Raw genomic sequence first — 12,670 nt, 5'->3', positions numbered from 1 at the left:
TATTTGTCATTATCATTAGAACACATGTCATGTATCGCTAGGTTACATATCATGTGTCATTAGGTATCCAGAATATGACATAAAGTTTGTAAGATGTAATATAAAGTGTGTAACCCTCAATAGTCTAGGAGGGTATATTATAAATATGTTTTTCGTCTTGCAATCATACGATTGCAATTCAATTATGTAACCGGCTCTCTTGAGCCTATAAATAGGGTCTTTGCACATATGAAATAAACAATATATGTTTTAGTACATCTCCAACGAGCCCTTCGTTGCTTATTCTTCGTCTTTGTCTCCTTTCAAAACAAATGACAGAATATTAGCGAATAATCGGGGGGTGGGGGTAGCTTCGATTAAATGAGGGAAATGAAGCAACATAACATCAATTTTGAGTGTTGGATAGGCTCTTCGATCCTTGACTAATCGAAGGAAAAGAAGATGAAATAAAGCAATAATAACAAGTGGTGGATTAATGGAGGCTAACAGATCCATTGATGGAAGAAAAAAAGCGACACGGAAGATCTGTCCAGCAGGGAAGGTATGAAACAAAGGAATCAAAAATAGCAAGTGGTGGATTGATGGTGGCTAACAGATCCATCGAAAGAAGAAAAAACACGACTGATAAGATTTGTCTTGTAGGGAAGCTATGAAACAAAGGCATATAGGTTATTGATTTCTTCTGTGGTGTTGTGTGGGAGATAGAAACTTTGGTTGTTTTTATATATATAATTGATTTGATTTTTGGTTGAGTTTGAGTGTTGTGTTTGTTGAAAAAAGAGTGTAAGCAATCTCCAATTTGACAGCTAAGTAAGAAGACTTGCAAGTAATGTTTTAGGAAGACTTGCAAGAAATTCTTTGGTTTAACCATTCATTCATTTGTGCAATGTATTTATTTAATTATTTATGTATTTGTGTGTAGGTATTATTGAGAAAATGTATTGGTTCAAAATGTATATAATTTATGTGTATTGTCGTATATTTCTAATAAATTTAATATACACTTTTAGATTTAATAACCAACAGATGGTGGCCGTCCATGCTGCCACCACTCATGCTACCCCTGTACCAGCCAAATCCTCTGCTAGAAACCTACCCAAGTGCCCCAAGTGACCCTTCCATCACAATGGCCCCTGCCGTGAATTGCACTGCACTAACTGCGACCGGAAGGGCCATACCGTCCGGTTTTGTAGATCCCAACCCAAACCTATCTCTCAAGTCCCCAGCTCGGGAGTGAGCCAGGCCTGCTATGGCTGCGGTGAGGTAGGTCATTTCAAGAAAAACTATCCAAAGGCTGGGAATACGAGAGGAACAGGAAGACTACTCGCTATTGACCACAATGAAGCAGTAGCGGACCCCACAGTAGTCACAGGTACATTCCTTCTCGACAACTCTTATGTTTGTGTCTTATTCGATAGTGGAGCAGAAAGAAGCTTCATAAACCAAAACTTTAAACACTTACTTATGCAATCCCCGCAACCACTAAAAGAAACATTCGTCGTAGAAATGGCTAACGGAAGGACAGAGAGCTCTAACGAAATCTACATAGGTTGCACACTCACGCTAGATGATCATTCATTCCCAATCAACCTCATACCAGTATCGATCAAGAGTTTCGATGTCATTGTGGGCATAGACTGGTTGAGTCTCCATCGTGTTGATATCCTGTGCTTCGATAAAGCAATCCGTCTAAATCTACCAAATAATGAAACCCTTTAATCTACGGAGACAAACCTAGTACGAACCTTCGCATCATCTCGAGTATTCAAGCCCAGAAGTACTTGCGTAAGGAATATTGCGCATTCCTTGCACACGTTGTCGACACAAGCTAGAAAACGAAAGATCTAAAAGACTTCCCCGTCGTATGCGACTTCCCCGACGTCTTCCAGAGGAGCTACCAGGTTTACCTCCCAAACGTCATGTTGAGTTCAGAATCGACCTAATTCCGGGAGCTACCCCCGTAGCTAAATCGCCCTATCATCTAGCGCCTGCTGAGATGCAAGAACTGTCCGGTCAATTTAACGAGCTGCTCAGCAAGGGATTTATAAGACCAAGGTTCTCACCCTGGGGAGCACCGGTCTTGTTCGTAAAGAAGTACGGATCATTCCGTATGTGCATCGATTACAGAGAACTCAACAAACTGACGGTCAAAAATCGCTACCCTCTTCCCCGTATACACGACCTATTCGACCAACTGCAAAGGGAGAGTTACTTTTACAAGGTTGATCTTAGGTCCGGGTATCATCAGTTACGAGTGCTTGAGGAGGATGTCCCGAAAACAGCCTTCCGAACTCGTTACGGACACTATGAGTTCGTAGTAATGTCGTTCGGACTGACCAACGTGCCCGCGGTATTCATGGATCTAATGAATAAGGTGTGTCGTCCTTACTTGGATCAGTTTTCCATCGTCTTCATTGATGACATACTCATCTACTCTCGAAGTAAGGAGGAGCATAGCGATCACCTACAACAAGTCCTAGAAACCCTACGATCAGAGAAGTCATATTCGAAGTTCTCAAAGTGCGAATTCTGGATCTGAAGAGTCGAATTCTTGGGACACGTGGTTAGCGAAGAAGGAATCCACGTGGACCCATCCAAGATTAAATCTATTGAGAATTTTTCAGCACCGAAGACGCCGATAGAAATTCTTCAATTTCTAGGCCTCGCCGGCTACTACCGTAGATTCATTCAGAACTTCTCTCGGATCGCGAAACCCCTAACCACATTAACCCAAAAAGGCGTGACATTTGACTGGGGAGAGAAACAGGAGAAGGCATTCCAAACCCTGAAATGAGCCTTATACACCACACCAATACTATCCCTCCCCGAAGGGACAAAAGATTTTGTGGTATACTGCGATGCATCAAATCAGGGGCTTGGTTGTGTTCTGATGCAACGAGGTAAGGTCATCGTATACGCCTCAAGACAGCTGAATACACACAAGGTCAACTACACCACACACGACCTCAAATTAGGAGCGGTTGTGTTCACCCTAAAGATCTGGAGACACTACCTGTACGGTACGAAGAGCACGATATACACCGATCACAAAAGCCTACAACACATATTCAACCAGAAAGAGCTCAATATGAGACAACGACGGTGGGTCGAGCTACTCAATGATTACGAATGCAAAATTCGTTATCATCCGGGTAAAGCCAATGTAGTAGCAAACGCCCTAAGCCGGAAAGAACATTCTGGTCGAAGAGTCAAGTCACTAACAATGACCATCCATTCACATCTCTCCGCATAGATTAAGGAAGCTCAACTCAAAGCGTTAAAGCTTGAAAATGCGGTGGGAGAATCCCTACGAGGAATGGATAAGAACTTGGAAGTCAAGGGTGACGGAGCCTTATATCTCATGGACCGAAATGGACACCGCGACACGGTGGTTTCAGAGACTTGGTCATGAAGGAAGCCCACAAAACTCGATACTCCGTTCACCCAGGATCAGATAAGATGTATCTGGATCTTAAAAAGTCATACTGGTGACCTAACATGAAAGCATAGATTGCTACCTTCGTAAGTAAATGCCTTACTTGCGCCAAGGTCAAGGTCAAATACCAGAAGCCATCAGGTCTTCTACAGCAACCGGAGATACCGGAGTGGAAGTGGGAGTGGATCACTATGGATTTCATAACTAAGCTATTTAAGACAGCAGGTGGACTTGATACCATATGGGTCATCGTCAATAGATTGACTAAGTCCGCACATTTCCTGCCCATCAAGGAAACAGACAAGATGGAGAAACTCACAAGAACATACATTAAGGAGATCGTACGACTGCATGATGTCCCTATATTTATCATCTCCGATAGAGATAGCACGTTTACTTCGAGATTATGGCAGTTACTGCAAAACGCATTAGGAACGAGGTTGGACATGAGTACAACCTACCATCGGCAGACCGACGGACAAAGTGAGAGGACTATCCAAACCCTGAAAGATATGTTGCGAGCAGGTGTGATAGACTTTGGTAAGGTATGGGATACCCACTTACCCCTTGTCGAGTTTTCCTACAACAACAGTTATCACACGAGCATCAAGGCAGCTCCATTCGAATCCCTCTACGGCCGAAAGTGCAGATCCCCTTTGTGTTGGGCTGAGGTGGGTGACACTTAGTTAGCTAAAGGATGCGTTCCTGACAGTGCTCTCATGGGTCCAGAGATCATTCGAGAAACGACCGAGAAGATCGTACAGATACGTGAATGACTAAAAGACGCTAGAGATCAACAGAAAAGCTACGCAGACAAACGAAGAAAACCCTTGGAATTCCAGGTGGGAGACCGAGTCCTTTTGAAAGTCTCTCCGTGGAAGGGCTCGATACGCTTTGGAAAGCGTGGAAAGCTGAATCCAAGATACATAGGGCCTTTCGAGATTTTTGCTAGAATCGGCCCCGTAGCTTACAAACTTAATCTACCCCACGAACTCAGTAACATACAACCTACCTTCTACATCTCGAACTTGAAAAAGTGCCTATCCGACGAGACCCTCGTAATCTCACTAGATGAGATCGAGATCAATGAGAGCCTCAACTTCGTGGAAGAACCTGTGGAAATTATGGATCGGGAGGTCAAACGAACGAAACTAAGCCGCATCCCAATTGTGAAGGTTCGATGGAACGCCAAACGGGGACCGGAGTTCACTTGGGAGCACGAGGATCAAATGAAACTTAAATATCCCCATCTTTTTGCTTAGTTATTTTGTAATAACATGATTGTTTGAACTCTAATTTCGGGATGAAATTCCCTCTAACAGGGGGATGATGTGACAACCTGAAATTTATTCCGTCACTGTAACCCGTTTCCGTTAATAGAACTCGTTTTTATTAAACTTTTTTGTTAACATTTGGGACCAGGAAAATTAAATTAGAACTTTAATTATGACTTCATAAGGGTCGGAACAAATTAGAAACACGTGAAACACCCTCAATATTCCCTTAAAAAGTTTTAGTTACAATCAAGTCAAATTATGACCATTTAATCGGGTACGACCATAAGCCCCGTTTAACGTCGGTATCGGGTAGATTCCCACCTGGTCACAAACTCAACCCATATATAAGGGTTGAGTGGATACTAAATTGAAATTTTCCCACTCTAGTCACTCTCTCTCTCTACTCTCTCTCTTCAAGGCTTGATTCTTCCAAAAATCCGCAAGTTTTCGCCCCCAAACTGTAAGTTCTCTTACCCTAGATTGTACTAAAGCTCATTTCATGTCAATATATCATTAAAATCATCCAAGAAGGTCAAGAACAAGGAGTTTACAACCCAAGAACCCTCTTAGGCCGTAAACCCTTAAAAGGGTGCCAAAATGCCCCCAAATCTCGTCCTTAGGCTTAAAGACTAGCTTAGAACTTAACCTTGAAGTGTTTTGGACCTTAAACATTAGGTTTGGAGGCTTGAATGAGGGTTTACACCCCAAGAACATTCTTAGGCCGTAAAATCCCTCAAATGATGCAAATTGAGCCCTAAACCCCCTATTTAGCCTTGGACCTTAACTTAGAAACTTGTAGGAGTGAGCTAAGGACCTCAAAAATAAAGGAAAAGGTGTGTCTAAGGGTTTACGGATGTAAACCATAGTGTTTACGACCGTAAACTCCCAAGGAATGGTCCAAGGACCGCAAACTCCAAGGGAGTGCCCCTTTTGAACCCAAATCACTCCTCAAGCCTTGGAATTGATCTTAGAACCCTTCCTAGTGATACAAGAGACCTTAAGGCACATAAATACACTCATCCCATGAGTTTACGACCGTAAACACATGGGGGAATTGGTCCCTCAACCGCAAACTCACCTAAGGTGAGTATTTGAGGAGTAAACTCCATAGTGAGGCCTTACACTCCTTCATTGCAACCCAATAGCCTCCTAGCACTTGACCAAAGCGTCTTTCATCGCATTAGGATGTCTATACGTGTTTAATTAGTGATTTAATCACTAATTATATGTAAACATATGTCTTCATATGTTACTAGGGTCATAAAGTGTGTTCAAGTCTTCACTTGACGCCAAGCACTCAAACGACACTTCCATCCGATCCATTCGCTGCACGTGAGTTCATACCCCTTAATTAACCTTTCAAATGTTTTTAAATGTTTTATGGGGGGAATGCAAGTTGAATACAACAAGTTATAGTATCAAATCACATGTGATTTATAACTTGCAACCAAAAAGGATTTTCTATACTTTTAGCTACTTGTCAACAAAACTGTTTTAAATAATTATCAAATGCATTTTCTATGTTAAACTGTTATTAAACTATTTTCAAACTGTTTTTAAACTTCTTTTCTGTTAAACTATATCTACACCGATATATTTATATAAGTAAGACTTGAAGGACTTAGGACTGATAGCTCGCCTTACTTCCTGTTCTTGTTTGATTGTGGTCTTAGGGTATATTGTTATATGCCCGATTGTCATTGATTTCTTAGTTATATATCATATATATTTGTGTTAGATATGAAGGTATTCACTTAATTCAATACCTTTGTAAACCAAAGGCATGCAACCCCACACTCTATTAACTATAATAGGTATAGTTAAGACTATTGTTCATTAAAACTGTCACTATGATGCCCATTATAATTACTACTATTACAAGTTAATACATATTAAAGAGAACACTCTATACACTATACTTAAAGTTCATTATACTATAAGACAAGAGAATACACTAATCCAGAATGTGACACACTATTCCTCTATACGACACTCTACTGTGCAAACACCGTGTAACCAGAGCTTCCCAGAAGGAAAGCAAACACTTCATGTATAGATCTATACAGGACGAACACTATTACATCCCGACTGCTAACTACAGTCCGAGCCGACCAGGCCCAGGGGTGACAAAACATCGCTACACTACGTATGACCGGGAAGGTCATCGGACACTCTATTATCACTCAGTTTGGTTACATGAGAGATCACACTTATACCCAAATTAACACACTAAGAATTTAAGGCTAAACTAACTTCCCAAAGTGAATATATATATATATATATATATATATATATATATATATATATATATATATATATATATATATATATATATATATATATATATATATATATATTACTAACTGAAATGTGCAACACTAATATATCCAGCCGGTAGTAAAACTGTTGAGATAAGATATTATCTTTCCTCGTCTATTTTATACGAATGAAATCTATAACCTTATTTTTATAATTGAGAGTTCAATGGGAAAACTTTTACACATTCAAAGGATCAAACTTACAAATATTCAAATCTGGAAAATATAGGATTTTCTAGGGATTTTACTATTTTCAAACATTAATCACGGCTTTTATATTACATGATTGTAAACATTTTTATACAAGTATCGACACTGAATTCTTATGAACTCACCAGCTTTATGTTGATACTCGTTTTCAAAATAACTTGTATTCTCAGGTAAAAAGTAGATAGGTATTGATGTAGCTTTTGAGAAGATGGAGCATATACAAGACCCATCTTTTATTTTTGTTTCTACTTTTGGTGTCTATCAGATTGTACAAAACACACTTGTATTTACAATTACTATATGAATGCAGTGGTTGTTGTTGTCACTTGTTTTTACTATTATGCATTGTTATAATACTGTATATGACGTCCTCCACCGCAAAACGTATTCTGCAGTTCTCGGTTTTGGGGTGTGACAAGTATTTCTTTGGGAATAGTTTTTATGGGACAAACTTCTACATTTATAAATGAAAACATTGATTTTAAAATAAGCCTAAAATGATCGTTTTTGGCCGTGAAAATGGTTTGTCACAAAAGTGTTGCTCGAATCACATTTTATCCACTTTTGCAAACCTAAATTATGAGTCGTACAATTTTTTTAACTATTTCACTAAAATTTACAATCTAAGCTGGATTAGACATTTTTTGATGAACTCAAATTTAACGATTACCTTTAATCGATTGAGGTGACAACCAACTGTGGAATTTCTCAGCCTCCTATTCGATTCGAAACTCAAAAACAGAAAAGAAATTAGGGTTTAAATAATCAAACTCGAAAAATAAATTTGAACTACCGAAGAGATAACAAGAGATGGCAAAACTACCTTGATCGATGATGCTTTTATATGGAGTTTTTCTTTATGTATCTCTCCCCCCCCCCCTCTCTCTCTCTCTCTCCCTATAATGCCTCTCTGTATTCCTTCTTTAACGGATTCGATGATATGGAACCTCCAAAATCCTTCAAAAATCAACAAATACTCCACATTAATCAACAAAAATTCAATATTAATCTTTAAAGCCTCTTCTACTTCTACTTTCCTCAAAATATAAGGAGGGTGGCTTACTTAGAGGAGATAAAAGTCTTTTAAACTCAATGAGTAAATCATCGAATGTAAGTAGTAGTGGCATGCGGACTATAAAAACTTAGACACCCTTATAGATGGGAGAGATTGTGATGGTTGTCCCCAAAATACTTTTAGGTTGTGGGGTGTGGTAGAGTTTTCACCGATGACACGTAGATTCCACAAGGGAATTCTTGTTTTTTTTTTTTTTTTTTGGAAAGGGAACTTCCCTAACGAGGGTTTCCGGGCCAGCTTTCGCGCACCGACTAATCCCCCGCTGCAAACATAAAGCTTTGCCTTATGCCCTGGAGTCACTGCAGGCGAACCTCCATGGCCACAAGAGCTGAGTGGTGTCAGGATTTGAACATGGGTCGATAGGTTATCCACCATATCTTCCACATGCCTTACCAAGTCACCACAACCCAAGTGGTTATGTTTTTCCTATGAAGGTTTTGGGTATTAAGGTGCGGTGTTGAAGATTGCTAAAAGCCAACAACAAAAAATGAAGGGAAAGATAAGAATTTCAACGCTAAATGAAGACAGAGATATTAGTGGAAGTTCACCGTTGAACTTTACCACCAGCAAAACAATAGGTTGAGGGGCGGTGTTTACCGCAGGTAAAGGCATCCTACTCGGTATACCGACACTGAAAACTCTTCCACACCCCACAACCTTACACCGCCTTTGATATAGTTGCATCGAATACCTGGTATTTTTTCAAAAAAAAAAAAATTGGTGTTATAGTGTAATAATTTATAAATATATAATATATTTATTATAAATAATTATTGTAAGAAATTATTGGATTTTAAATAACCAAATCCGTCATCCTTAAATACTTAGTAAAAGGGTTTTAGAAGTTACAATCTTAGTCATTATATAGATATCGAAAGCTCATGTGAAAACCCCCATAAATATTGCAAGAAAGGTTGGAGAGACGAAGTAGAAATTAAGGTTTGAAATTCGTGAAGGTTTTCACAACTGTTTTAGCAATTAAATTATCTTCTACCAATTTAATCTTATTTTAGTCATTTAACAATGTTTATACGAATGTTATAAGTGTTTTGTTTCCACCTATTGTCTCTGTTCAGGACGGTAATAGTCTAATTTGATTAAAATTTTAAGTATTAAAATTTCCGATATAAAAAGTTTGGATACATCATGTGAGCTGAGTTGCGAATATGTGTTAGTGAGAGGTGGAGAATTCCAATACAAATTTATTTGACATAGTTTGGGTAAAAAAATGGAGTTTTAGCAGGTCTACAATTGCATAAATCTGTGTTGCTTTAAAATAAAAATCAAGGAAAAAAATTGCATTGTTAATAAGAACCTCTCCTACGTTTCACGTGTCCATCTTTTAGACTAGCCTTCTGACACATGCCATTCACTACATCAATTCTATCTATTTTCTCCTGCCAGTTCATCATTCATCACTCGACATCAAATGTGTTATCAGATTTGTATTTCTAAACTTCAGCTGCCGAATTTGATACAATTTATGTTTTCATATAATTATCTTCAATATTCTATTCTTTACCGTACACAAATCATGTGTCTATCTCCCCAGGTTTCACCATTTATTGTGTGGAAACCAAATAAGTAGTGATACTGATTCAAAGATTAAAATACTGAAATCCCTTAGGGTTTAATCTTACCTCATTTCCTCCTCTGCAATTGTAGGGTTTCGAAAGAGATAGTGAGGTGTCGAATATGTCTTAGTTGTCTGTAATATTGAAGTTAGTTTGTAAAGTTATTATATGTTTTGAAGCTTATTGTATTTAGTCCCTTGTATTTTTTGTGCTTTTTGTATCCCTATATATATGGGATGGATACACTTAGAGGAAAAGACTTTCATTCTGATCTTGTGTTCATTTCTCTTATCCTTTTGTATTCATTGAACGATCCAACCAGATTTTATTTAGATCTCGTCTCTAAAATTTTTCTTACTCTAATTTTGTTTCAATACTCTATTCAATCATCACTACAGCAATCTACCCGATTTCTAAATGAAATTGCGTTTGTCATTTCTTGCATCTAACCATTTTCTGGTCTAATACAATAAACATCAATGTGCTTTTCTAGATTTTTGTAAGTGATATTTGTTTTGGAATATTTTTATGGTTACTAGGATATTAATGATATATTCAAATGACAACATTTTAGTACATTTTTATTGGGAAATAAAAATATACTTTCAATAGGAAATTTTCCTTATATGTTCTTAATAGCATGTCTATCTTAATTGTTGTTGTTAGGAGGATAAGATGGAGACGAGCCAAATTATGTACCATTCAATTGATTTTTTGTCTATTACCTATTTTCTCTCCTACCTCACCTACAGTGATAGGTTCCAGAGTCACAAATCAATACCATGGTGAACATGAAGAGGTAAACCTCACATTCTATCCTCTCTCACTTGATTGATTTCATATTTCCTTTTTCAGTTGTGTATCTCATTAACATTTTAGGTAAACCTTGAATCTTTCCACGTTTATTTACACCAATTTTAAGTTTTTACAAGTTTTGGTGGCTTCTTCTAAACGACAGTCATGTCTTTTTTTTTTTTTTTTTTTTTTTTTTTTTTTTGTCAAAATCGTACTCTAAAAGGGTTTCTGCTTTGATCTAACTCAAATATTTTCATAATTTTACTGTATCCCATTAAAATCAGTACAAAATATGTTTCAGGTTTATTGAATGTGATTAGATTTCGATTTTTGAACATAGGGACTGTTGCGAGAGAAATAAAGGACCGGCTATAGGTGGTTTAGCATGATGGTGCATTCTTCATCAACATGAAGCTCCCTCTATTTGTAAGTAGACATAAAAAATGTCCATTTTATTTCATTATATGAAAATGAAAATCATTGAGCCTAACATATTCAATGACAATCTTTATTGTAGAAAAATGTAGAAAGAATAGCTAGGGACCTTGAATTTAGAAGGATTGTCTTGACTAATATCAACAAGTGCGAGGTATAATGTTTAGAGGGGAGTAGTTTAGACATTTTTATGTGAAACTGATTCTGAACAAATTGTGTCCAAATTTCCATCGTCCAACATTATGTTTTGGATCCCGAAGCCCAATTAAAGGCCTACTTTATATACTTATGGCTCAGCTCCTAATCTTCCATCTTATTTGAGGTATTTAAGATATTTATAATTGTAGCAACATGCAAGTAATTTTGTATCTATTTTTTACTTGATATTATAAATTACCTTTTTGCCGTGTATTTAATTTGTTGCGACATTTTGGCAGATATAACTCTTAACACAATATGAAGTTAACGTCCAATTTTCGTAAAAAAACTAAGCAAATAGATCTTGCTTTTAGAGACAATGACTCAATGAGGGTCTTCACAATAATTCGTAATTTTTTCTCGCACACATAGTGATATGTTTTATATATGTTTCAGTTGACTGATTACACTGCTGAGTGAAAAATATCAGAAGAAAGTTTACAGAAAAATGATACGCAAATTATGGAGCTGGTATACAAGAACAGAAAAAAAAAAAAAAAAAAAAAAAAAAAGACTATGATATGGAGATGATGGGTTTCAATATCGTGTCACTATGGCAGTTTTGTTTCACATATGGTCTATGTATTTTCCCCGACTCAAATACTCTTGTCCGTATTTTGGGATGTTAACAGTCGATGCATTTTCTGTTATTGTGTAATATTAGACAGTGACGGATCCAGGATCAATGTAAAGGGGTATCCCCAATAAGTAAAATAGTATCCTCGACAAAAAAAAAATCATGTAATACGCAATAAGAAAAGAATTCAGAAAAAATCACACTTCTAAATTTTTTTTGAGTGGTATCCCGGACTAGTCCGGGATACATAGTAGATCCGCCTATGATATTAGACATGTTACTATGGTGTTATAGTCCTATTATTTGTTTGTAGCTTTGTAATATTGCTTTGGTGTAATATTAGACATGTTTTCATTTTCATGCTTTTGTACTTTGTACTCTTTCCAGTTTTATATATATATATATATATATATATATATATATATATATATATATATATATATATATATATATATATATATATATATATATATATATATATATATATATATATATATATATATATATATATATATATATATATGTTGGAAACTCAAGATGATCGTTACAATGTTGTTATGTTTATACCATAGAAATACTCTTCTAAAGAAAAGCTCATGCAAATTTCTCAGATACTGAAATTGAGATTAATCGTAACATAAAACCCAAATTAATGATGTGATTGTCAATACTATGTCGAGGTTTTTATAGATTTGTAGGGATTTCATAAGTTTTTCCATAGGATGTAGAGTCATTTGTTTTACTAACTAAACTTAGCAAAAAAAACCTAAAATTT

The 12,670-nt window shown here is 36.8% G+C and overlaps 1 long non-coding RNA gene across 2 annotated transcripts; it reads left to right on the top strand.

Annotated features, from left to right (window-relative positions):
• The first annotated feature begins 10,566 nt into the window (after nt 1-10,566).
• LOC145029014 (uncharacterized) lies at nt 10,567-12,255 on the top strand. Of its 2 annotated transcripts, XR_013676315.1 has the most exons (4): nt 10,567-10,689; nt 11,026-11,111; nt 11,203-11,442; nt 11,715-12,255. It is a non-coding gene; the product is annotated as an uncharacterized LOC145029014 (long non-coding RNA). The 2 variants fall into 2 exon arrangements; XR_013676316.1 differs by lacking the exon at nt 11,203-11,442 and having other exon boundaries at nt 10,572-10,689.
• The last annotated feature ends 415 nt before the right edge of the window (nt 12,256-12,670 follow it).

The sequence above is a fragment of the Lactuca saligna genome, chromosome 2 (genome assembly GCF_052625555.1).
Source record: "Lactuca saligna cultivar CGN05327 chromosome 2, ASM5262555v1, whole genome shotgun sequence".
Lineage (NCBI taxonomy): Eukaryota > Viridiplantae > Streptophyta > Magnoliopsida > Asterales > Asteraceae > Lactuca > Lactuca saligna.
Note: the sequence above shows the minus strand (reverse complement) of the source record. Positions and strands in the feature narration are given on the sequence as shown.